We start from the raw sequence: 25,736 nt of genomic DNA, 5'->3' as shown, positions 1-25,736 counted from the left end.
AACAGAAACATGCATGAAAGTTACCTAAGGGTGTGTTTGAATGGAGGGTTTAGGAGGGGAAGGGAGGGGAGGACTTACTTTTCTTTTATAAACTAGTTACAAACCCGTGCTTCGCACGGGATGGATTGCTTTTTTTCGGATAATTTTGTTGGCAAACACACATTTGTTAATACGCTTAAAAGTAAACTGATTCGAAATTTAGATATTACATGCATTTTGCATGATTTGTTTTCTGTTGCTTTATTTAAGTTCAAATTGATTTCTTTAAATTCATTGCTATCAACTTATAACTGTTTCATTATTTATTTTTTTTTAGATTAGCCAAACTTGTTATAGAACTTAAACAATCTCCCTAGGGATAAATATTAGAAGTTCACCAAATGAAATGATCCATTTACAGTTTAAAACTAATTGACCTTAGAAGATTTATTGTTTCAGGGATGTGAATGTGTTGATATATGCTGGTATAATGTGAATGTGTTCATATATGCTCAACATCTTGGGATGAAATTTCTCGAAAAGAAAGATAATTGAAAAAAAAACAATTATGTTGCTAAAACACATATTCATCTGTTCTGTCATTCACTTTATCTTTCATGAATTGTTCAAGTAGGTAGCCATGAGCTCCATGAATTTCAACACCATCAAAACCTGCAATTTGCTTCACATTGAGCATGTTAGTTGATTTTCAAAATGTCCCACTGCCCTTTAAAGCAACAGTCCTGGTTCTGAAAAATATCAGTATTGTACTATGATCGAAGCACATATCGTTTTGGATAGATTTGTAAACATCTACAAACTTACCAGCTTCAATAGCATTTCTTAAATCGAGTCTTCTTGGTGGCGAACCCGCATTGTGTTTGATGGACAATATTTTTGTAGCCAGAAAGGATGTGCTCTATACTCAATGGGGCCAGCTGAGTTTTGTGGGATCTGCAAAGAAAGAATCAATTGATGTTAATATATTATATAAAGGGGAAAGTGATGTCGTAACCTAAGAACTGGTTATTTCTATATATTGTGACTTATTTGATATAAAGTTAAACTTGCACAGTATTTTAAAATCAGGGATCGCAGAAAAATATTGAACAATGTATGCTATTGATCCACAACTTCTGGCAAATCATAACCCAATTATTAAAATCTAAGAAATATAATATGCCTAATACATACTAATACATGTTTGTTTATAAAAGAAACTTATATCTGACCTGTGAAAAGAACAAAACATTATTCTGCACAAAGGTTATCTAAGGGATTATTACTTGTGCATGTGCCTGTGCCTATACCATTCTAACTCTTTTGAGCTTCAGTCTTGGATAATTTTTTAAAAATAAGACTACTAATCTAACAAAATTCATATGTCCTAATATTATGAGAGTCCTATTATTCTAATATTTATTATATACCTCAATTACTTCCAAGAATGATAAATTAATTAGTAAGAGGAAATATACCCCATTTCTAGTAGCTACATTGTTTCTGTTCCCTTGAACAGAGTGCAAATGAATGTGAAATATTATTACATACCATGTCCTTAAGATTGACAGAAGGATTGAAGCAAATCAATGTATCAGGACCTTGCCATTCTCATTTCAAGTCTAACCTTTCATAATCACACAATCTAGGGAAATCAGTATGCAAAAAAAAAACATAGCAATAAAAAAACTAAATCATCACAGGTCACTAATAAATATGAAGAGCAGGAAATAAGGCTATGATATAAGAGATATTTGTGCTTACCGTCAAATCGCAACCTTGGTCGTAAGAGCCACATTTTCCGCCATGAGCCGTCGTATTTTGATTGAAGTATCTTATAGTTTTCAACCGCTCCAGAGAGCTTCATAAAAAGGCTCCGTAGTCAGAAATTAGACTTATAAGCAGTAGAAGATCCATATTCAAAACCTCCAATGACATTACCTGCCAGCCCTTCAAGCATGCATTGTGCCAAAATACAGGGTTACGAATTGTATACCGCCATTTTCAACTCACGCAAGAGGCTTTTCCCATATCATATGGAGTCACTTGAGCAAATACCTGCAAAATGTATTCAATGAATTTCTCTGAGACATTGCTCGTATTTGATAATGATTTTTTAACCATAAACCTCTCTGTTTCTTATTTTAAGAACAGTTTCTGTTCTCAAGCATTTAGAATCAACGATAATGCACCAAATACCATCAATAAGTTGTGGAAGTGAGAGACAGAGATGATTTTTTAATTTAATATTGTAAAAAAGATGCCTTCTTTTAAGTTTCTAGTGTACAAAGAGCTTTGTTAATGTCTTCTAACGTTTTTTCATAAAATGACCAAACAGACCCACGCCAAATATCGCACATGAGTTATCTGAAGTATGAGCATACAACCAAAAACAAACCAACTACTCCCGCACATTGTAACTGGTCTCACACCATATCAAAAAGTCATGACCAAATAGTGTAGTTAAATACATCATGTGAAATACAATAGCTCAAAGAGCAGCTCATCTGGTAAGCAACGGTGTAAAAGAGAAGAATCCACATGAGGCTTTCTACTTGAACTACCAAATGGCGCAACAGGTCTCACATTAACCCCATAAAGATCTTTAACCAAAACACATAAAAACTATAAGTGAATCTGACTGAGCCAAAAATACAACACAATAGTAAATAACCATGGTAGCTAGCAGCGTTGTACATACCAAAAAACTGTCATATTTTATTTAAAAAACTGTCACAAAGAAATGATTAAATTTCTTTCAACTTCACAACTTATCTGTGGGAGCTGTAAAATTAGAACCAACTTATATATGATTCTTATATTTAACCAACTGCTCACATGAAAGCTAACAATTAGAAAGGATAATTAAAAACTTAATTTTGTAAAATAATACTTTACACATAGAAATCAAACTACTTTGCATACTATAAGGAGCGTAATAATAAAGAGATATTTACCAATTTGATGTTCCTCCCATGCCTCTTGTTCAGCAAATGGATTCATCTTTTCCTCAGCATTTGCATCCCTAAGATAAACAAAATTAAATATGTCCAATAACGTTGTTAGAAAGGGAGAATGAGAGAAAGTGAGAGAGAATCTAGCAGAGTTTAATCTGAATTATTCTTGTATATACAATCTGAATGTGATGAAGTACAATGATACATTTATAGTATAGAAAGATGTAACTAACTTCTTACTGAATTGTCAGCTGTTGCTAACTGTCTCCAACAGAATTCTGACTGGTGGAGGTTAGAGTATTGGCCAAAGCCCAACTCTTACCACTTTGCTAAATTTATTTTGTAATGCATTTTTCTTCCTATCTTAAGATTTGATTTAGACCTATAACTCCTATCCCTTCAAAAAAGTACTCATTCAGTACAAAGTTATAATAGTTAAAGGCTTATTGAGGAGATGCAAAGAAAGACTATATACTGATATAGGTAGGGGAACAATATGTAACTATGCTTATTTGGTATGCTGACAAGTATTATAATTGTAATCATCATATATTGACTAAATTTTCTGTTTTAATGAGTAATTAACAATGCGAATGTTTCTGTGTGTCTCGGCTTCTTAGCTGAGAAAGATATATCACATCACAGACGTAACATGTTTGAGTTACCAACACAGAAACAACACATGAAACGGATGCAATGCAAGATGAATCATGATCAATCCAAAGAAAGATTTTAAACAACAAAATTGGAAAGTCAATTATGAAGATTATTAGACACACCAACGGTAGGAATAGTAGATACAACTTTTCCAATTTGAAGCTTATAGAGTATAGTTGTTTTGCCAGCATTGTCAAGACCAGCCATCACAACCTGTAATCAGTAACATTGTTTATAGATGCAAAATATGAGTTAAGTTATTTTCAACCTATTTCCAAAAAAAAATAGCCTTTAAGCATGTTAGTTTATGATAACAGTTCATAGCTAATATGAAAACTGATTGACTTTATTTTGTTTCATGTTAAGTTCTTAATTTATAAGTTGTTCTTCCAAAAAGAATTTGGCCACTTACCATCTCTGCTATCTGTTCCTGCATTGAATATATCACTTATAGTAAAAACTTCAAGAGCATTAAGTATAGGAGGAAGAGAAGAAGACTCCGAAGCTTGCAGAACAAATGTAGTATTCGCCGAAGCTGTAATATTGGTTATATACACTTCTTTCACAGTTCCAAGAACAAAACATAATCATCAGCAAAAACAAATCATCAATGAAGAAAAGAGAGCATTTAAGGGCAAAAGGGCAACCCGGTGCAAATTAGACAAAAATTGCAAAGTTTCACCAAAAGCATATACATGGATTTACGTAAAATCTACATGTCTATGTTTCATAACTAACATGCCTAATTGACTTAAAATGCAAGCAAGCTTTTTTCCTGAATTAACAAACAGAAGTGAATGTACGTGGATTGTAAATGCTACAGGGAAGAAATGAATCCTAGCCTTACATAACAACCATCCTGAAAGAACAGATTAGTTCATCATCTCTACCTCATTGCAGAAAGAGAATGTGAAAGGTTATGCAAAGTTTTAGGGCACATTAAAGTTGCTCTAAACTAATTTTGAAAGAACGATGTTAATGTTGTAGGATTTTGTCGGGGACACATAAAGATTTACGTGATTCGACATTTGTTGCATACATCGAAAGAAACACTCAAAAAACACACTCATATCCATTGTTATAAATATAAATATATTTTACAAATTACTAATCACACTACCCCAAGTTCAGTAGTTAGGAGTTCATCAAACTGTTTGAGGAGTTCTGGAGGACAATATTTGTCGATCTCAGCTCCAAGTACTGCAACTGGAATACTAACCCCTGAAATTAACACCAAATGTTAACTATTAAGTTATGTGCATATAGCTTAGCACTGTGATATCCCTAGCATTATGGTCTTTTAGAATTGATATACAATGAATTAGTCCTCAAAACACACAAAAAAAAGTGTGCTTCCCAAGTTAATAAATGGTTTTTCCTTCTAATTTAGAGTCAGAATAGACCAAGCCGACTACACGGGTTGTCTAGCCTACGTCAGGGTCACGAAAAAGGCAATGATATACACTGCTGGACTATTTACGCCACAACTTTTTGCAAAACATGTATGATTTTAAGAAGGCATAGAAGAAAAAAGAAAAACTTGATTCATGAATTGTCAAGTAAAGTAAATAAACACATACAGATGTAAAATTCCTTACCCTTGATGTCATCCGAGGTGATAAATGATGGGTATAGTAGCACAGCAGCTTGGATTAATCTAGACTTGGCAAGTTCTACCTTAACCTTGGCTGATACGTTAAAGGGAAATATCAACACCAATCAATGAACTGAGTAATTAAGCAATATATTTATGATTGTAAGTTCATTTACCTATGTCTTGTCAAATCCATGTATATGACAAAAGGCATATATTTGATGAATCAAATATGCTATTTAAACAAACAAAATATGTTGAGATTACAACTCCTAGTTTACAACATAGCTGGAATAAGGTTAAAATAAGTGATATCAGTTAGAAATGAAATCAAATGTGGAAGTCAAAAGTGAATGAAAAAAGAAAAACAAATGTTGGAGCTTGATTCAACTTCATGTGCTTTATGATATCTTATAAAAAAAAAACTATTCTTTATGATAGCCCTTGTAATGTAACTCTAAAATTAGTGAAAGTTTGAAACAGTAAAAATTGGAAAAACAGAGAGAAAATAGGATTGAGAAGTCCAAAAGAATGCTTCGAACACAAAAGGAAAACAATCGCGCAACAACAACAATGAAAGATAATGGTTATTCAGAAAAACAAATCTGGTGTGGACAAATAGGCATGACACGAGGCACCTCTGCAACAAAAATAGACCAAATAGAAAAAACATGTGAAAGATTTTTTTTTCCCTTTCAAAATAATCTGTTAAATCCACACACACATGACATGGTTTCTTAGTAAAATCAAGGGCAAAGCAATGACAAAGTATATTCAGATCTGATTCATTAAATTCTAAATTGCCAATTTCACTACATCTGTGTATCTAAAGAGAACCTGGACCAAAATAAACTATTCTCATCCCACAAAGGTAACATGCTTGCCATTGCCGAATTACATTGAATACAAAATAAAAGATTTAGGAAAAGAAAATATGTATCAATAAGGATAAAGTTTAAAAGAAGCTAACAGTGCACAAAGAAAGTGAATGGGAGTTTTATGCAGGATTTTGAAGAAAATCTCACCAATTTCTATTCAAAGTTTCTCCTTCAGAGTTCAGACCTTCACCATCACTATTGCATCAGATGATAATTGTATCTCCTACAAAAATAGAAAGATCAGGGACATTATCTGAACGTTTGTGATCTCAGGATGAAAATATCTCAGGATACGAAAAATGGTTTGCAAACCCAATTTCAAATACATGCTTAAAAAACTCTTGTAAAATGCTTTATAATCCCATTCGAATATACCCCACTAAGCGTTCAAAATTCATATAAGTTTTTCACCAAACAAAAGTGGCTAAAAACATTGCAATAATGTCACTTCTTGGGTTAAATCAAGCCACATGCAACACCTGCACCTTAAACCCATATCAGAAGTGCAAACATTTCAATCTTCTTTTTAATCCAAAAAACTATTAATACACATGGCTTTAATTTCTTTTCAATTACTAATCTTTAAACTCGATTGAACAATTGTACTATAACTACATACAAAATTAGCAGTGACTACCAGAACCACATATCAAATAAAAACTTGTTCAACCAATCAACCTGACAAAACATGAGAAAATAAACCCAAAACTGCAAAGAAACAAAACAAAACCAGAAAATTAAACCCTTAAAAATTAAAACATCAGCTTTCTGCATACAACAAACCATACAACACACAGAAATTGAAGCTAAAACAAAAAATATAAATATTGAGTAGAAAAAAGAGTGAGTTCTACAAAGACACTTAAAACTCAAACCAGAAAAAACTAACTTTCAATACGAAATCAAAGATATCACACCAGAATGTATTCTCAACTTTGGAAAGAAAACTAAAAGGCAATTTTGAAACTTGTAGAAGACAAAAGCTATAAAATAAAAAGAAAAAAGTTTTATAGCTTTTGTTCCATAACTCACAAAGGATCACAAAGTCCAACAAATTTCAATAAGACCAAGGATGATTCATCAACAGGAAGAAACATGAATATTTAGTGAAAACCATTCTAGTTGAATTAATGCCAATATCTTATGAAATATCTTCCTGCACTATTTCATTGATAAGCTCTAATGTCATAAGCTAAATGCATATGCCTCAGTTACTATCTTCCCAAGGTTTCTGCTATCATACATAAGCTCTAATATCATAAGTTAAATGCAGAATCTAAAATAAGCAAACAGAGAAATAGCAGGGAATTCCTCCAATTGAATAACTAAGATTGTTAAAGCTTTTTCTCTCCTTCATCACAACTGAAAGATACAATCCAGAGTAACAAATTTGATACATATAATTAATAGAGGTTACAAAAATATATTCTCAGTGTTAAATAACATAAAAATTCTCATATTAGAAATTCTATAAAACAGAATTCAGAACCCCACTTAGTTCTTTTGAAAATGTGTTTCTAATATAAACAATTTTGAGTAGTAGTTATTCTCACCAAAACAAAGATTGTGTAACCATGAGCTCCATGAATTTCAACACCATAAAAACCTGCAATTTGGATCACATTGAGAATGTTACTTGATTTTCAACAACTCCACCAACACTATTCCAACACTCCATTTTTAATTTTTAACAACCCAGATTCCAAAAACTCAAAAATGTAACACACTTAAAAACAAATCTTCAAACAAAACCAAATAAAAAACCAATTCAATAACAAAAACATCATATCTGCTTCTATACCAATTTTAATAATAAAACAATTTTTTTAGCCACTTTTAACTACCACATATGTAAATGATCTTATATCAAAATATTAATACTTACCCAAATACACTTGTTTTCCACAATCCCTGCATCAAAAACAGAACCGAAACAACATTCAAATTCGTATTTGATGATAACCCAGAAAAGCAATCAACATCAAGAATAAGTGTGAATAAAAGAATAACACAAATTCAAAACCAATTCCAAAAAAGGACACCAAACAACAAACCCAGAAGCTTCAATGTTACAGACATGCAACAAATAAATTAAAAGGAACAAATTGACACAAAATATAAAATTGGGGTTTAGGGTTCGGTTGGGGAGGAAAAGGAAGAAACAAAATCAACCAAAATCAACAAACAACAAAGCGAACAACTTCAACAAAACAAAACCAAAAAATCAAACCCTTAAAATCAATAAAACAACTTTCTTGAGAAATCCAACTCTAATCACCATTGAAACCAAAAAAAATTATGGAAAAACAAAACTTTAAACATGCATGATATCAGATTGATAAAAAGAAAACAAAGAAATTAAACCCTAACCAAAAAAAATTCTGTAAAAATAAAGAAATCACCTTGAATTAAAAATCCCAATCCTTTTTCTTTCTCTTCTTCTCAAACAAACCAATCCTCTTCTCTCTTCATTGTTCTTCCTTCTCTTCTCACTGGTCCTTCTTTCTTCTTTCTTCTGTCTTCTCTCTTCTTTCTTCTGTTTTCTTTCCCCCTTCTCCCGTTCCCCCTTCTCTGTTTTCTGTCTTCTATCTTCTTTCTTCTGTCTTCTTTCCCCCTTCTCTCGTTTCCTCTTCTTTTCTTTTCCATCCTCCCTTCTTCCTCACCGGCGCCGCCGATTTTCACGACGGAGGAGAATGGTTCTCCTCCCTTTCCCGTTCCCCCTTTCTTCTCCCGTTCCCCGTTTCTCTCTCCCTTTTTTTTTTCTTTTCACATAGATATATAGGCAGGGGAGTCCAATTAATTAATTTACCAAAATGCCCCCAATAAGGGCAAAATGGTAATTGGAACGGACATGTATTTTCATATTTAGTTTAGTAGATCACGGACATTATAAAATAATTTTTAGAAAAATGAATTAATAACATGATAAATGATCATATAATACTTCAAAAACACTTAATTTGTTTTAAAAAAACATTTTACATTGTTTGTAATTTAAAAATTAAAAGTGAGCCCTCCCCTCCTTTCCCCTCCTAAACCCTCAATCCAAACACACCCTAAAGCGATGAGCACTTTCTACCTTTATAAATTTGCTCTTTCGCCGAACCCTCTGACATTCATTGCTTGGGTGCTGATTCTGCATTCTTGGATTTCCTTTCATGGTCTTTACCATCCAACTCCACAAGCTTTGCCACATATAACACATCTTGCTTGATAAACTTCCACACTTTCCCAAAAACCTTTCCCTCGTGTGTTTCCTGTAATCTGTTGTTAAATTTAAATGCATCACAACAGTTTTTTCTCCAAACAAAAATTCCAAAGGAGTTTATATTAGAAACAAGATTTAGTTATTTCAACGTGATGAATATAATTGGCAAACTAAGTAAAGGCAAAAGTCAATAAACTCAAAATCTATATTGATTCTAGAGATGGGCGAGAGGGGATCCTTGATTGGGTTTTAGGAAAATGTTTAAGAGCGCTCTTTGGACATTGAAACAAATATAAAAATTTTAAACTTTTTTTTCATCAATATAGAAATTTTGAGTTGAAAAGTGGTGTAATTTCAAGTTTACAATTTATCATTTTCAATATAAAGTTTGAACTTTTTCGTTTCTTAACTAATGCACTTGTTAGCATGAACCTAATCGTTATTTCATCCAACAACTTATTTTGAGGCTTGTAAAAGTTACAAGTGTTCTAATTTTTATTATTTCCATGTAATAATTAGATAGTTTGATTGACAAATCAAAAAGTAGAAAACAACTCTGCTTTGTTGTGAAAGTTACTGAAACAAAACTCCCTTTTTTCCGGGATCAAATCATCAAGGTTTAAGTCCCTTGTACAATGGTGATTATGCATGATTATGTTCATATTACTTTAAAGTCATATTGATTATTGAAAATGAAACAAGATTGAGTACAAATGTACCTTGAACATTGAAAATGAAATAAGATTGAGTACAAATGTACCTTGAACATTGAAAATGAAATAATATTGTCTTCCTTCCCAAAATGAGGGAGCACTTCAGTGCCTTTGTGGAGGGAAAGACATGTGCCTTTGAACAAATCAAATTATACCACGTGGATTTTCCTTTATTTTTTTAAAAAAATAAATGGAAAAAGATGATTAAACGAGAACAAGGGAAAACGAGTTGCCGACTCTGTTCTCTTCAAAGGGAAGCCACCGCCGACAAATGAGTGAACACTGGTTGGGATTCAACTACTGAAACACAATTGCTAAATAGAGATTCTGCTTCCGATTCCATACCTTCACCGTCAACCAGATCTGTAACATCACCGTCGTCAGTGACAGTCATCGGAAACGAAGGCGGTCACTGGATGCAAGTCGGTTGCCGTGTAATCTTTTTTCGGCGGTTGATTTCGGCGGTTGATTCCGGCGGTCGTGTAATTTTCAGTCATAGTTATGCTCCAAGTATTTGGAAATGTTTACGCAAATAAAAGAACAGGAGAAATTTTTTGTTGATCTGTCTGTTGACATGTTGGCTGGAATGAGAGAAATGCTTCTGGCTAATCAAGCAGTATGCATCTGATGTTGATTTATAACTCAATTTTATTAGCTTAAATGAATATGCATTTTACAATTTTACTGAATGGTTGAGATTGTAAGCTTCTACGACGACAACACATGGAAGGTAGACATCTCGGCGGCGGGAAGAGGTGGAGGACGACGGGTGACACTTGATGGTGGCTGATGGTTGAAGTTAAGTTGCAGAAGAAAGGAATGAAGTGAAGTGCTGTGTTAGTGTGTTGTGTTTTCCCTTGTTCTCATTTAATCAGCTTTTTCCATTTATTTTTTTAAAAAATAAAGGCAAATCCACGTGGCATAATCTGATTTGTTCAAAGGCACATGCCTTTCCCTCCACAAAGGCACTGAAGTGCTTCCCGCCAAAATGTCTTGGAAGGAAGGCAACAAAACATATGGTGGCAGAGCCGGATTTCTCTTCCATAACATCCTATAGACAACACTTATGTTTATATCTTAATTTTCTTTTTCAAATAGTATACAATCAACAAAAGTTTGCAAGAGAGCAAACACTTACTGGACCATGTAGCTCTGTCACTTTGGGAGGAGCAACATTTGTTTCCAGCTGCTCTGATGCAAATGATTCGATAGCTGAGGCAGTTCCTGCACCCTCACAAGGAATTGGAGTATCTTATCAACACCAAATACCAAGATTGTTGGGAATCTTAGAACATTGAACCCAGGGGCGGAGCTACATAGTAGTGAGGGGGTTCAACTGAACCCCCTGAACTTAATCAAATTACACCAGTACCCCAATATTATTTGTACTTTGAACCCCCTGGAAATAATTTTTTGCACCTTGACCCAAGGGATGACCCAAGACAGTCTAACACTCAAACCTCAGACTCATTTTCTTAAAAATTCCTCTCTCTAACCTTCTCTCTACACTACATACTCTCATCTCCTTTCTTCATTCCTTGCGTTCTCAATCCCGCCGCCGGAAAACCACCGCGCACCACCACTAACAAACCACCGCGCAGCGCATCTCCTTTCCTCTTTGTCTCTCTCTCTCTCTCTCTCGCACTATTTTCGTGTAGCTTCTCAACTACGAAGACGGCAACCGCCCACCGCGCGCGCACCACCAACAGACTGTGGCTTCTTCCACCACGTCACTACCTTTCTGGCTTTCTCCGACCTCCAATAACATATACACAGCAACACAACAGGTAATGATTCTGAAAATTGGTGATTTGGGAATTTTGAAATTTTAGGGTTTCTAATTTGGGGGTTTTTTTGTTATATTCTAAAATTGGGACTTGTTGTTACTGCTTGCTTGCTGATTGATTGTTTGTTTGATTTGTTTAGTTGCTTAAAATTGTGAATATTGTGTACTGTATAATTTGTGTATACTGCTAGTCTTCTATCAGTTGTATAGATTGTTGTTTTGAACAGGCATTTTTGAACAAGCAGCTTGTGTATATGCATTTTTCATGGAACAGAACGTATCAGAATAAAAACAATTCTATCAGTTGTATAGATTGTTGTTTTGAATGTTGTTTCATGGAACAAATGTATCAGAATAGAAACAAAGTTATTGCTATCAGTTGTGTAAATTGTTGTTTTGAATGTTGTAGGAGTTTATGGAGAAACTTTTTAAGAGGAGATTACCATCAATTGAGCAAGGATCTAGCTCTCAACGACAAAGACAACATGTTCCATGTAATTTGGAAGAGTTGCCATCCGATCCTGGAAAGCGGCCGATGTAGAGTATGCATATGAAGTATTTTGACTACAAGGTACACTGATGCAATGTAATTTTTTGAATATATATTATTATAATTATTAGTAATTAAATATATTATTATAATTATTAGTAATTAAATATATTATTATAATTATTAGTAATTAAAGTTCGCAAAAATGAACCCCCTGGTCCAGGTTCCTGGCAACGCCACTGATTGAACCTGCTCATTAGAGACTGACAAAAAACATCCTGTCAGAATATTATAAACAGAAAGGTAGAATAAATAGGTTAATAATTAAAACTAATAATAAATTAAAAAGATAGCAGAAATCATGTTGACCGCAACCAATGGAATTTAGAGTACTAAAAAGTATTGTCAATCGCAGATAGCAGAAAACAGTGTTTTGTTCAAAATCCGGTAGGATACAGTGGTATAACACTTCTATTATATGGACAAAATGTTGTTTCAAGTTTATAATATAAATCTAAAATCATATTTTGGAGGGTGAAAATCTTGCTATAAATTTTCTACAGAAATAGTATAATCTAAATGTTGATGTCTAACCCGAAAGAGAAAATTTATTGTTTCTCCCTAAAGTTATTTGTGTTAAATCAAATACCTATCATACTATAAAACTCCTAGGAGAAAAACATGTAATTGAAAATCAACTCAAAGTAACTCACTCTTTGATTTAAACTATGCAATATTAAATTGATCCTAGCTCAGATTTACAAACTACAATTCAAACAGCCAATCAATAGATGAAGGATAACAATGGATTGACTATTAATGTTGATTATTGGAAGCGTTTTAATGAGACAGCATTTCTAGGTATTCATCTGAGTTTGAAAGAAGAAAAACTCAAAAAGGGGCAAGAAGAAAACAATACAATAAAAAAAGGAGAAAGCAAGGTAGGATGCAAGAATGACTAGATGTATAAAATGGCTGTAGAAGAACCAAACTGAGAGAGGGAGAAGAAAAAACTACCAAAAAAAATGGCATGGATAGAACCCTTTCGTGAGCTTAGTTTGGACAAAAGTCTTGATAGTGACTTCCTACTTTCAAATCCCCTTCGCCTAAAGTGCATTGCAGAGCCACGAAGAAAGTTGTGCTTACTGTAACTTACCAAAATTCAAACGCAATTGTCCACATAAAACAACTCACATGGTGAGACATGAGTGTTCAGTTGCTAGTGAGAGGGGTTTGAGTCTTACAGATGGAACATCCCCTCCTCAAAGGCAAGACACCTCAGTGGGGTGGGGCGAACAAGTGGCCTCTATATGTGCCTCTGCAAGGGACTGCACCAAAGCACACCATTGAAACAGTATACTAAAAAAATCAAGTAAATTAAGACATAAATAGATTGATTTACTGCATCACATTTTAGACCAAACCAAACGTTTGTCAGAAGAAACTATATCAAATAGTAATGTATAGAAATCTATTTGAAGGTAATAGAAAAGTCAAATTAATAAGCTAACTATAAATATCTGAAGATCCAAACATAAGAATAAGTTATGTTCTCCTCTCTCATTTCCAATTTTATTTTTTAAGAAACTTGCTTTATATTGTTGATTAGTATTACAAGACTATTTCTTTTGAGTCAAAAACTAAGTGATGAGAAGTGTCTGATTCATTTCCTTCGAATAGATGACAAAATAACCCTTCATGTAGATGCTAACTGAAACCAAAATGAAACCAACTCAATAACAGCTTTCCTAACTAGATTTATCAGACATCTTCTAAGGCAAAACGTTTCCCTCCGCATTTGTATTTGTTTAATGGTAACAACTTTTCCAAAGTAAGAAAAGTAAACAAAAAATAGTAAATAACATGAGTTTATGTATTCAATGGCTTCAAATACTTCAATCATGCAACAAGGGTAATAATAGAGAGACAATATCAACAGAAATTAAGCATGCACCAAAGACAACTTATTTAGCATGGCATATATATACATCTCAACAAAATTTGATATCATATAAGGAGCTGTTAATTCTTATCTTTGTTTGATAAACGTGTTATACTTTGCCAGACTGTTGGACCTTTAGGATGCATATTCACAAAGTATTTTACAAACTGTTTTTCATTATATGAAACTATGGTACTCAAGATTAACGCAGGATTTATTGCATTCATTTTTTTAAACCATTAATAGATTGAAAATCTTGCACTAATTTTGTCCAAATCATGGCAAAAGTATGTTGGGTATCCCACAAGACATTTTATCGTATAACCTGATGTGTCTTTTATGAAATCAATCTTCTTTCGAATTACAGTTCTCTTCAGGTTTAGAATCATAGGAACTTGATTTATCATTCTAATCACAGTGTTACATTACAATCCAAAGTCCAAAGTCCAAACCAGCTTCTACCAGGCAATCCAATCTCTCCTGTAACTGATCACCTCTCCCTTTAAACAATTTCACTAGTTCTTCCATCTCCTCAGAGTTCTCCACATACCCTAGTTTTAGCATGAAAGTTGTTTTCTCCAAATTATTATGTGGGTCACAATAGCATTGCCCTCCAGTCCTCTTCTGTTCCTGTTTTGATGCCAAACTAATAAGCTCAAATGGACTGTCCTTGGTGATTCTGCATAAATCAGCTTTTCGAACTCCTAATTCCTTACAAACAGTTTTATAACCTTCGAACAACAATTTTTGATTTGCCTTAAACAAATCAATCATTCTTTTCCAACTATAAATAATCTCTCTTGAGCTAGACATACAATTCAATTCACTATCAATCCTAAAATCTTTTCAAGCAATCAAGAACAACAAGAAACTGGGAATGAACATCACCAACCAAAAGAAAAAGATTGAAATTTCATTGGCAAAACTCCATGATTACACAATATATGAAAATTATGAACTAAAACACTATAATCATCACACATAGAAATGAAAGCTTTAGGAAGAATTTGAATCAATTTCGTTTGATTAATTCCTAAACTCTTTAAAAAGGGTGATACCTTGTGAGAGCTCGAGTTTTTGGAGATCAATTCATTAGGGCGTGTTGTGCTTGGATTTTTTTGGCGCGTGGGATGCGAATTGAGGGTGATGGAGCGGAAAAGGAAGAAAAATATGAGTTTTGGTGTGAGAAATTAAAATTAGGGTTTTCGGTTGGTGTGAAAGATAAAGAAGAGGTTCATTCATCAGTAGACAATGGACACACAAAGAATATAAATTGAGGGTGATGAATTCAAAGGGAAGAAGATGAGAAATTAAAATTAGGGTTTTCAGGTTTCGAACAAAGGGTGGTGCGAAAGAGAAAGAAGAGGTTTATTCATCACCCTCACCCCCACGCAAACATTCATTTATACTTTGACTTTGACCACATATTTAAAGCACTAAATTTCAAAAGATTCTATGTCTAAGGTGGTTGTAATTGATGACTCAGCAGTAGGAAAGACTCAAATACTCTATCATAAGATTTTCAAAGAATGAGTTTTGTTTTGGAGTAATGATATTTTGACATCTATTTGATGACAACTTTGTTGACAACCGTGTTTTTCTCACTTTTTATTGGTCAAAAACAATGGAGAGAGAAAAAGGAAGAGAGAGAATAACAACATCATGTGAGTATGAGAGAGAAAGTTGTCCAAAAGTTATTCAAAAGTGATTGTCAAAATATCATTTCTCTTTGTTTTGACTCAAAGTCAACCATTGGAGTTGAAGTTCAAACTAAGACTGTCACTATTAATGGTAAAGTAAGTAATACTGCTGACCAAGAAAGGTTCATCTCTCTCCCACATTTTGCTTGTGTTTGATTTCTCTGTTTTATTTTTTAGTCCTTCTCTATTTCCCTTGAACTACGTTGATTATCATAATGTTACTACTAAGTTACTGCAGATTAGTACCAATTATCACATCCATATACATGGTTACATTTGCTAATTCTATGTTAACATGTCAGTGTTTTTGGCTTTGAGTCTACGTCAGCTTCATATGTAGTACCATTTTGACTTAAGAAACATACTTTAAGGGATTTTCAGCTTAAGATAGTGAACTGTGTTTGTAAGAATGTATTGCTTCTTTAGAAAAGGAAGGTGACTAGAATCCAACGACCCAAATTATTGAAATTTAGTCCTTTAAACATGTGGTCAAAGATTCAATTCTTAGTTTTATGAGAAGAAAAAAGGTTGGGAGCAAGGTTGTCAAAATTGCTAGTTAACACATAAAATCCCCCGATTTTATGTTTTATGAAGTTTGATGTATACCTTGATCATCTCCATTTCACTTACTTTTACTATCATCTTAAAGTCTCTTAATCCTTAAAGAAAATATTGTTCTTCACACTGAGTGTTGTCCTTCCCTGAAAATCAGTTCGGAGCAGTAGAGTTACTCAAACAGTGATGTGCCCTTCTTATTAATTTTTTCATTATGAATCTTTTTTAATGAAACTATCGGGCCACTCAAGGTATGGTAAAACACCAACTTTGAATTAATCCCTTTCATCTTCATCAGTTTGCATCTGTTCATCTTCATCCGTTCCTTTCACTCCAAAATCTTATCATCTTATTTTGTCATTATTTCACTCTCTTTCATTCCAAAATTGTATCATCTTCATTGGTTCGAATTTGTTCATCTCTTTCACTCGAAAATTCATCTGCTCCGACACCAAGAATGTTTCATCTGCTCCAACACCAATAAGAACATTTTTGTGCAACATACCTCTAATCACTTCTGTTCTTTATGATAAACAACTCACAAAAACAATAATTAACTAAAGCAAACATGAAAAACCACCTTTGAAAATCTAGGCGACATCCATGAAATTGGAAGACGATGAAAATCCCTAATCTGGGCGACCTCCGTGAAAATCCCTAATCTTAAATGAATTGATAGATCGTAAGCTTTTTCAATGTTCTCAACGCTTTGCGCGATCCCAGGTGATAGCGACGCCACAATCCAAGAAACGATGATGCCGTTATAACGTTCCCATGCCTCATAGAGAGAATCGTCTTCGGAAGGTGCGACGATCTTGTCCTTGATAAACTTGATCTTCTTCTCCCTTTCTGTGTAACAAACTTCTCTGAACTTCAACAACGGCGGAAGAATTTGGTTCTGAAATTCACATATCCACAACTCGAAGACTTCGCAACAACAAAAAGATCCTGTGTAGGTTCTCGCGGAGCCATATTATCTGCATCATGCGGAGAATCCAGGAGTTGTTCTAGTTTCTCCTCCGATGAGCGGAACCAATTACGATACCTAGAGCAAAAAGATGAAACAAGCTCTTCTCACAAAGAACATATATATGTATGAGTCAAAAGAGATTTTTTGTTATGCATATAATAGGAAGAGAAGAAGAACACAAACGAAATGAATAATTTAGGTTAGAGAAATCCCCTGCAGATGAAGATGGAGAAACCGAAGATTACATGTATGAGTCAAAAGAGATTTTTTGTTATGCATATGAATAGGAAGAGAAGAAAAACACAAAGGAAATGAATAATTTAGGTTAGAGAAATCCCCTGCAGATGAAGATGGAGAAACCGAAGAAATAAGATGATTAAAAAGGATTTAATTTGTGCATAATTAATAAACGATTTAATTTTAAATAAAATAATTTAATAAATCAAAAGTAATTAATATTTTGTATATGATGACTGATTTGTAATAAGGTAATGTTTAGTCTTAGAGTGGTCCACCAACATGACACTAACTCACATATCATCAACAGTTATACTATTGGTTAAACAAAATAAATAACTTTTCCAAAAAAGTAGTTTACTAACGACACCGTAGAAGCGCCCATAAAAGAAGACTCTTTCTAGTTTCACCCTGTATAATCATAGTTACACCCAAATTTATGAATTTTTTTACAATAATACCAAAATTGCCCTCTTCATCTAAATTTCTAAAAACCCTTTTTTTTTATTATCATTCTAAACCCTCACCCCTTTTTCACCACAAACCACCATGGATATGCAATCAATACCTACTAAAATCGTCAATTGAATCAACATCTCTTCCATTGATATGTACTCGATTAATACAAGTAAGTGAATTTCATAAATTTCTTCGAGTTTCTATTTATCGTTTGCTCTATGATTTATTCGATGTTGTTAATTTTACCATGGATGTTTAGAGTTGTTGTTAATTTCACGTTTGTCTATCGACATCGATTTGTTTGATTTAAGTTTTACGTAGAAGGGTAACGTAATTTAAGTTTACATATCTCACGTGAATTTAGTTTACGTACATATTCTAAAAAGAAGGAATAACATACACGTTTACTTGGTGTATGTAAACTCAGTTTACATGAACTACGTAAACTCAGTTTACATGAACTAAAACTCAGTCTTAACTTACTTATGTAAACTCAATTTATGTAGTGTATGTAAACTCAGTTTACTTAACTCATGTAAACTGAATTTACATAAACTACGTAAACTGAGTTTACATACACTATGTAAACTGAATTTACGTATACATAATTAATGTGCAGTGAACATGAATAAAGGGTATAATAGTAACTTTGGGGTGTAACTTGGATTATTTGGGGTATGGGTAGTATCTGTCATAAAAGAAATACCTCGTCGTCCAACTTGATTTAGTTCTAAAAAAAAAAATTCTGATTTGAATTACCCAACAAGTGTTGGAGGAAAAGATTCAGGAAGAAGGCAATGTCAAAAGAAAAATATATACTAGAAGGTCTATCATGCACAAGACCACCATTCTTCAATGGAAAGAACTATTATTTTTGGAAAGGAAAAATGGAACTATTCCTCAGATCCCAAGATGTGGATATGTGGAAAATAATCACCGATGGAAATCATATACCCATGACAACTAATGCAACCACAAAAGTGGAAATAGTTACACCGGAAGCATCATGGTCAAAAGAAGATAAAGAAAAAATACTCCTAAATTCTAAAGCTCGACTCTTTCTATCATGCGCACTAAGCATGGAAGAAAGTGAAAGAGTTGACGAATGTGATACTGCAAAAAAGGTTTGGGACACTCTAAAAATTCATCATGAAGGAACTAGTCACGTAAAAGAAACAAGAATAGATATTGGTGTAAGAAAATATGAAATCTTCTAAATGAACGAAGAAGAGAACATTGATGAAATGTACTCTAGATTCACGTCTATCGTGAATGAATTAAGATCACTTGGAAAAACTTATACCACTCTTGATCGAATAAGAAAAATATTAAGATGTCTTCCAAGCACATGGAGACCCATGGTAACTGCAATCACACAGGCTAAAGACTTAAACTCCTTAGCCCTTAAAGATCTCATTGGATCATTAAAAGCCCATGAGACATTACTTCAAGATGATAAACCAACAAGGAAAGGAAAGATGGTTGCTCTCAAAGCATCTTAAAGTGAACATGAAGATGCCTCTACACATAGCGAAGAAATCAAATAAACAAATGAAAGAAGAAAACATCCAAGGAGAAGTAGAAAATGAACTAGCTCTCATCACAAAGAAGATTCAAAGAATGATGAGAAGAAGAGATCAGATAAAGAAATAATTTCCAAACAAGAAAGATAACACCAAAGGAGAAGTTGACAAAAGCCAAGTAACCTGCTTCGGATGCAACAAACTAGCGCATTACAAAAATGAATGTCCATTAAACAAAAAAGGTCAGAAGAAATCTCCCTACTCAAAGTTTGTGAAAGTAAAAAATTAATTTATACTAGACATTTGACCCGCGCGTCGCGCGTGTCTACTTAAAAATCACAAACAAACTTAATAAGTATACAATATTATGATTAAAATTATCTTAATATGCACTCAACAACATTTAAAAACAAAAAGAATAGATGATGTTGTTACATGATTACCATTTTTTTTTTTTGCTAATACATGATTAACATTTCTAAAGATACTTTTAAATTAAAATAATATTGGATAAGTTCAACCAATCAAACTTATATCAAAGTAATATAGAATTTTGTAACAAAAAAAAAAAAGTAATATAGAATTTAGGCTTAAATATGCCTTTAGTCCCTTCACTTTCATCAGATTTTGGCATTGGTCCCTGCACTTTTTTTTGTTTGGAATTGGTCTCTGCACTTTGTAAAAATATTGGTATTGGTCCCTCTGTTAACTTTCTGTTAAAAAAAACACAAAACTATTGGTATTGGTCCCTGCACTTTGTAAAAATATTGGTATTGGTCCATGCACTATGTAAAAATATTGGTATTGGTGCCACGTGGCATGAAATGATTGGGCCACGTGGCACTCCGTTAGTTTTGTGTTTTTTTTAACAGAAAATTAACAGAGGGACCAATACCAATATTTTTACAAAGTGCAGGGACCAATGCCGAACAAAAAAAGTGCAGGGACCAATGCCAAAATCTAATGAAAGTGCAGGGACCAATGAACTTTAAACCTAGAATTTATTAGTTCACAAATTAGAATTTATTAATAACTTCCAAACTCAGCATCACATTGAGAAAGGCTAAAAAAAGTCTGTTTTTGCATGAGCTTTCTTATACTAAAACAAAAAATTACACTATCAATCTCCTTAGGCTATCAAGCATCCAAACAACGATGAAAGAAATAGTAGCATTCCAGAATCTTTCAAAAGCATCAATTGATAGATCACAAACTCAGAACACAAAAATAAGACATTTTTGTCATTAAACTATTAAATTATAAGAAAGAAGACAAAACAGTCAAAATTTTAATAGGTTAGTAAGCAAACAAATATGGAAGCAAACTAACAGTGGTATTGCTCTCTGATGATTATGCCATAGCCCAAAGATCTACAAAGGCTCTTTTTAGAATTATTTTTCTCTATAATTTACATTATAATGAATGCTAAAATTGTGAATGAAACTATTCTTTTTCTTTATCAAATGAACCGTAAAAATCTTACTGCTCAGAATGAAAAAAATTCTAGTTTGCAAAAAAGGTTCCAACAAAATTTGCTCTAGTGTGAAGAAAAGCAAGAAATCATGTTTCATCCATTACGCGTAAATGAGGGGAAAAAGATACCAATAGAAGAAACAAAACACAATACTCAAATAACCACTACTATATTCATATGTACTCATTGTTCCAACTTTCAATGTCGTCTTAAATTCTCCACACTCACAACACACTCACAACCGTACACACTCACAACACACATACTTATTTTTTATACAACTTTGATTATATTAAATTTGCTGCAATTTTCCAACATCAACAAAACATACACAATAAATATCAGCAAGAATGAAGTTTGTTAAAATCGAAAAATTTAATAAAATCGAAAAATAATTTTTCGAAAAATATTTAGTTTTTTTACACAATAAAAAAATTCAGTTTTTATACACAATAAAAATATTCAGTTTTTTTTCCAAAAATTTAATAAAATTGAAAAATAATTTTTAAAAAATCCAAAAAATCATAAAAATATTCAGTTTTTTCCAAAAATTTAAAAAATCGAAAAATAATTTAAAAAAAATCCAAAAAATATTCAGTTTTTTTTCCAAAAAAATTTAAAAAATCAAAAAATTCAGAATAAATATTAATATTTTTTCAGTAAAATAGTCATATTTTTTTTCCAAAAAATTTAAAAATGGAAAAAAAATTAGATTTTTTTTCAAAAATTTTAAAAATTAGAAAAAATCAGAAAATATAATCAGATTTTTTTAAAATTAAAAAGATTTTAAAAAATTCTGGAATTTAATTTTCAAAATTACAAAAGAGGTCAGATTTTTTGAAAAAAAAAATCTGCATTTGTTTAAAAATCTGTATACAAATATAGAAAAAATTCAGATTTTTTATTCGAAAATTTTATACCACAATTTTAATAAAATATTGGGAAAAAAATCATTTCATTCTACAAATTTTGTTTTGCCTAATGATTCTAACAAAAATCTGTTTTGGGGCTATAATAAGAATTTTTACTCTCAAATAATATCAGAGGGTTTTGCCATCGTCGTGGAAAGATTTTATAAGATTTATGATTTATGAATTCTACCTCCTCTAAGGAAGAGCTTAATTATAGGAAAAATGGAATTTCCACGACTTTTATAAAAACCTCTAATATTGTATTCAGATTTTTAAAAATTAATTTTTTTTCCATAATGTTTTTTAAAAAATCTGACCTTTTTTTTATTTTGAAAATTTACTTTTTTGTATTTTGAAAATTAAATTCCAGAATTTTTAAAAAAAATTTAATTTTAAAAAAATCTGATTATATTTTCTGATTTTTTTCTAATTTTTCAAATTTCCAAAAAAAATCTTAATAGTTTTTTTTTATAATTTTTTAATTTTTTGGAAAAAAATATGACTATTTTTCTGTTTTTTTATATTTCGGAAAAAATCTTAATATTTTTTCTGAATTTTTAAAAACTATTTTTCGATTTTTTAAATTTTTTGGAAAAAAACTGAATATTTTTATGATTTTTTGGAATTTTTTATTTTTTAAAAACTATTTTTCGATTTTTTAATTTTTTGGAAAAAAATTGAATATTTTATTATTTTTTGGATTTTTTTTATTTTTAAAAATTTATTTTTAAATATTTTTAAAATAAAAATCTGATGTGGATTTTTTTTTACACCTGGCCATTTAAAAAAAATAAAAAATGAAAAAAAATTGTCAAATCAGCGCCACGTAAGCAAATTTGCTGAGTTGGATGGAGGAGGGGTGCTTTTCGGAAAAAAAAAGTTTTACAAGGATGCAAATCAAACCGAAAATTTTACAAGGGCGAAAACCGGAAATGACCTATATTACAGGGAAAAACACTATTAACCCTTTATATAATTAATTTTTAACCATGAACCCCGATGAATTCACAATTGACAACAGATTATTGGTGAGAAAGAGGAAATTTGGAAAGAAAACTTGGAAATACAACTTCTGGCCCTAAAAAGATATTTAATGGGGTACTCGGTGTGAGAATGTCGATCATGCTTATAATCACCACTTTAAACAAAATCAGACTCCAATATCAACTTTATGACCAACCAATCTCAAACCATGACCGACACACGAGCTAACACATGCTAATCACCTAATATTCAATAACACATGAATTTACAATTTGCAATTTGTTGTATTGTTGTCGTGGGGAATATCTTAAAGAAACCTACCATGACAGTCAAAGATGGTGTAATGAAGGTGGGTTAAAAAAAACTAATGTTGTTTGCAAAATAATAATTGAATTATGATATTCTTTTGTGTCAAACTAGTATGGACACCCGTGCCAAGCACGGGCTAGAATTTCGTCATATTTGAGGGAGAAAATATTGTGATGTATCAAGTGTGAGTTAAAGCCCTACATTGAATATATGAGTGTAGGTCGAACAACAAATAAGGGAATCAACTTATATACCTAAACCTTAAAATTTTGGATGAAGATGTGATATCATTCTTACTTGCATGACTGCTTTTCTCCAATGTGTTGATCTGCATCGGTATTGGCTCCCCCAAAAGACCCAACAATGGTATCATAACCCAGTTAAACATTGTGGGGGTAGTCGAAGTGGTTCTTGGTGGCGAATCACAGACACTGAGGGTTTGACGCTTAATGGAGAAATGTTGATGTATTTAGTGTGAGTTAAAATTCCACAATGTATGGAACAGTATATGTTGAGTAACATATAAGTGAGATGACTGTTATACATGTTGTCTTAAGACTTTGGGTGAATATGTGATATCAATCTCACTTGTGTGGTTGCTCTTTGACTAATATTATGATACAACTCAATGTAGGTTCCCACATAAGTCCTGACATTATGATCATTTGGTTTAAATTTTTATCTTAAATTTTAGTTTTTGGATGTCATCCGCTTTCATGCATTTTTTTGCGGGTCCTGCTAACCGGTGCCCCGGGGGCACCGGTTAAGCATACCATAAAAGGGAATTATTACCATAAAAGGAAATTGCTTTTGATTTTATTATAAATTAATTATACAATTTCAATGCATTAACTACTATATAATTTCCTTTTTCATATCCTTAACCAGGTGCCCCGGGGGCACCGGTTAGCATTTCCCTTTTTTTATTTAACCTCAATTATTTTAAATTTCTTCACTTTTAGTTTTTGGTGGAATCTGACAATAGAGAAATGTAGATGTGTCCTATTAAGTTAACAAAATACACGATTGTTAGATATTTTACATAATGTGGCATTTTTTAATGAGTCTAATATTTTTGTAGCATAATTACCCTGAAATCTCCAACTTCAACAAATTAAATCCATAAAATTACCAGCAACTCACTCTATTCCTCATACTCTCGCAGATAAAACACACACTCCTAATGTTTTTTACCCTTTTCATTTTTCTCATGTTAAAATTCTTTTTTCATCTTCTTTATTTCTCTATTTTACTTTCTCTCTTCTCGTGAAGGAAAGGAACAAAAATATCACTCTATGAAACCATCATCAGCCCATATTTTTTAGCATGTTGTGTCTTTGACCTTATTTGTATATCTCATAAAATATAGATGCAGAAAGTGTCATATTTAAGAGAAAGATGTTAATGTGTCATGTGTGGGTTTAACTTTTATATTGGATGCAAGAGTATATATTGAACAACATATAAATGAGACAATCAATATACATAATATCTGAAGGTTTTGGGTGCAAATGTGGTGGCAATTTCAGTTGTCAGGTTTCTCTTAGTTAATTATGATTATCCAACCCATTGTAAGCTCCCCCAGAACTTTGAACGTCATGATGAACTTTTTTTGTTTTATTTTTGAGTGTTATATGCTTAATTTTTTTTTATGTTAAAAATAAGTTTTAGGATGTTATTTACATTCATGCAATTTTTTCTATCCAACTTCTATTATTTCAAATACCATCTTTTTTTGTCTTTGGGGAGATTTGGCAATGGAAAAATGTAATTGTGTTATGTTGAGTTTAAAAAGTACATGTTTATTAGATATTTTAAAAAGATGTAGCATATTATTAATCGAGTTCATTACACGCCTCAAGCTCCTTCAACTAATCCATTAAATTATCAGTAACTCGCTCTATTTACATTTTCCAATACTTCCACAGGTAAAACACACGCTATTTTTAATTATCTCATGTTCAAATTTCATTTTCATATTCTTTTTCTATTTTCTTTATCTCTTTTCGTGAAAGATATGAGAATCAACCTTCCTCTATGAAACCACCATCATTCTACCTTTTTTACCAATGTGTGTCTTCGCTAACCTTATTTTGCTACGTCACCTGATCAAATACACAAAGAGTCTTACACTTAAAAGAGGTATGTTAATGTGCAATTGTTACTTAAAGTTTCGCATTGGACGCAAGCATAGATGTTCAAAAACATATAAGTTAGGTGACCAATATACCTAATGTTTTAACATTTTCGATGATGATGTGATTTCAATGTCACTGGTGTGGTTGCTCTTAGAATAATGAGATGGTCCAACCCATTGTAGGCTCCGTCAGAACTATGAACATTATGATGAACTATTTTTTGTTGGTTTTTGGATGTCATTTATTTGATTTTTATATTAAATTTAAGTTCT

General features: G+C 32.3%; 2 long non-coding RNA genes across 18 annotated transcripts; one reads left to right on the top strand and one right to left on the bottom strand.

The window, feature by feature from the left end:
* Positions 1-400: 400 nt before the first annotated feature.
* LOC146923826 (uncharacterized) lies at positions 401-8,815 on the bottom strand. 17 transcript variants are annotated; one of them, XR_015009893.1, is made up of 15 exons: positions 8,468-8,815; positions 7,951-7,976; positions 7,619-7,671; positions 6,213-6,288; positions 5,364-5,475; positions 5,192-5,281; positions 4,714-4,814; positions 4,006-4,128; positions 3,716-3,806; positions 2,937-3,004; positions 1,921-2,037; positions 1,744-1,840; positions 1,531-1,606; positions 805-933; positions 401-651 (listed from the first exon to the last, which is right to left on the bottom strand). It is a non-coding gene; the product is annotated as an uncharacterized LOC146923826 (long non-coding RNA). The 17 variants fall into 17 exon arrangements; XR_015009886.1 differs by lacking the exon at positions 5,364-5,475 and adding an exon at positions 3,170-3,333 and having other exon boundaries at positions 1,531-1,601; positions 4,006-4,149; XR_015009884.1 differs by lacking the exon at positions 5,364-5,475 and adding an exon at positions 3,170-3,333.
* Positions 8,816-11,635: 2,820 nt separating this feature from the next.
* Positions 11,636-12,401, top strand: LOC146923825 (uncharacterized). The gene is made up of 2 exons (XR_015009896.1): positions 11,636-11,773; positions 12,182-12,401. It is a non-coding gene; the product is annotated as an uncharacterized LOC146923825 (long non-coding RNA).
* The last annotated feature ends 13,335 nt before the right edge of the window (positions 12,402-25,736 follow it).

This window comes from Medicago sativa, chromosome 5 (genome assembly GCF_051527215.1).
Source record: "Medicago sativa cultivar Bolivia chromosome 5, Bolivia_mono, whole genome shotgun sequence".
Taxonomy (NCBI): Eukaryota; Viridiplantae; Streptophyta; class Magnoliopsida; order Fabales; family Fabaceae; genus Medicago; species Medicago sativa.
This window is presented reverse-complemented; position numbering and strand designations above follow the sequence as displayed.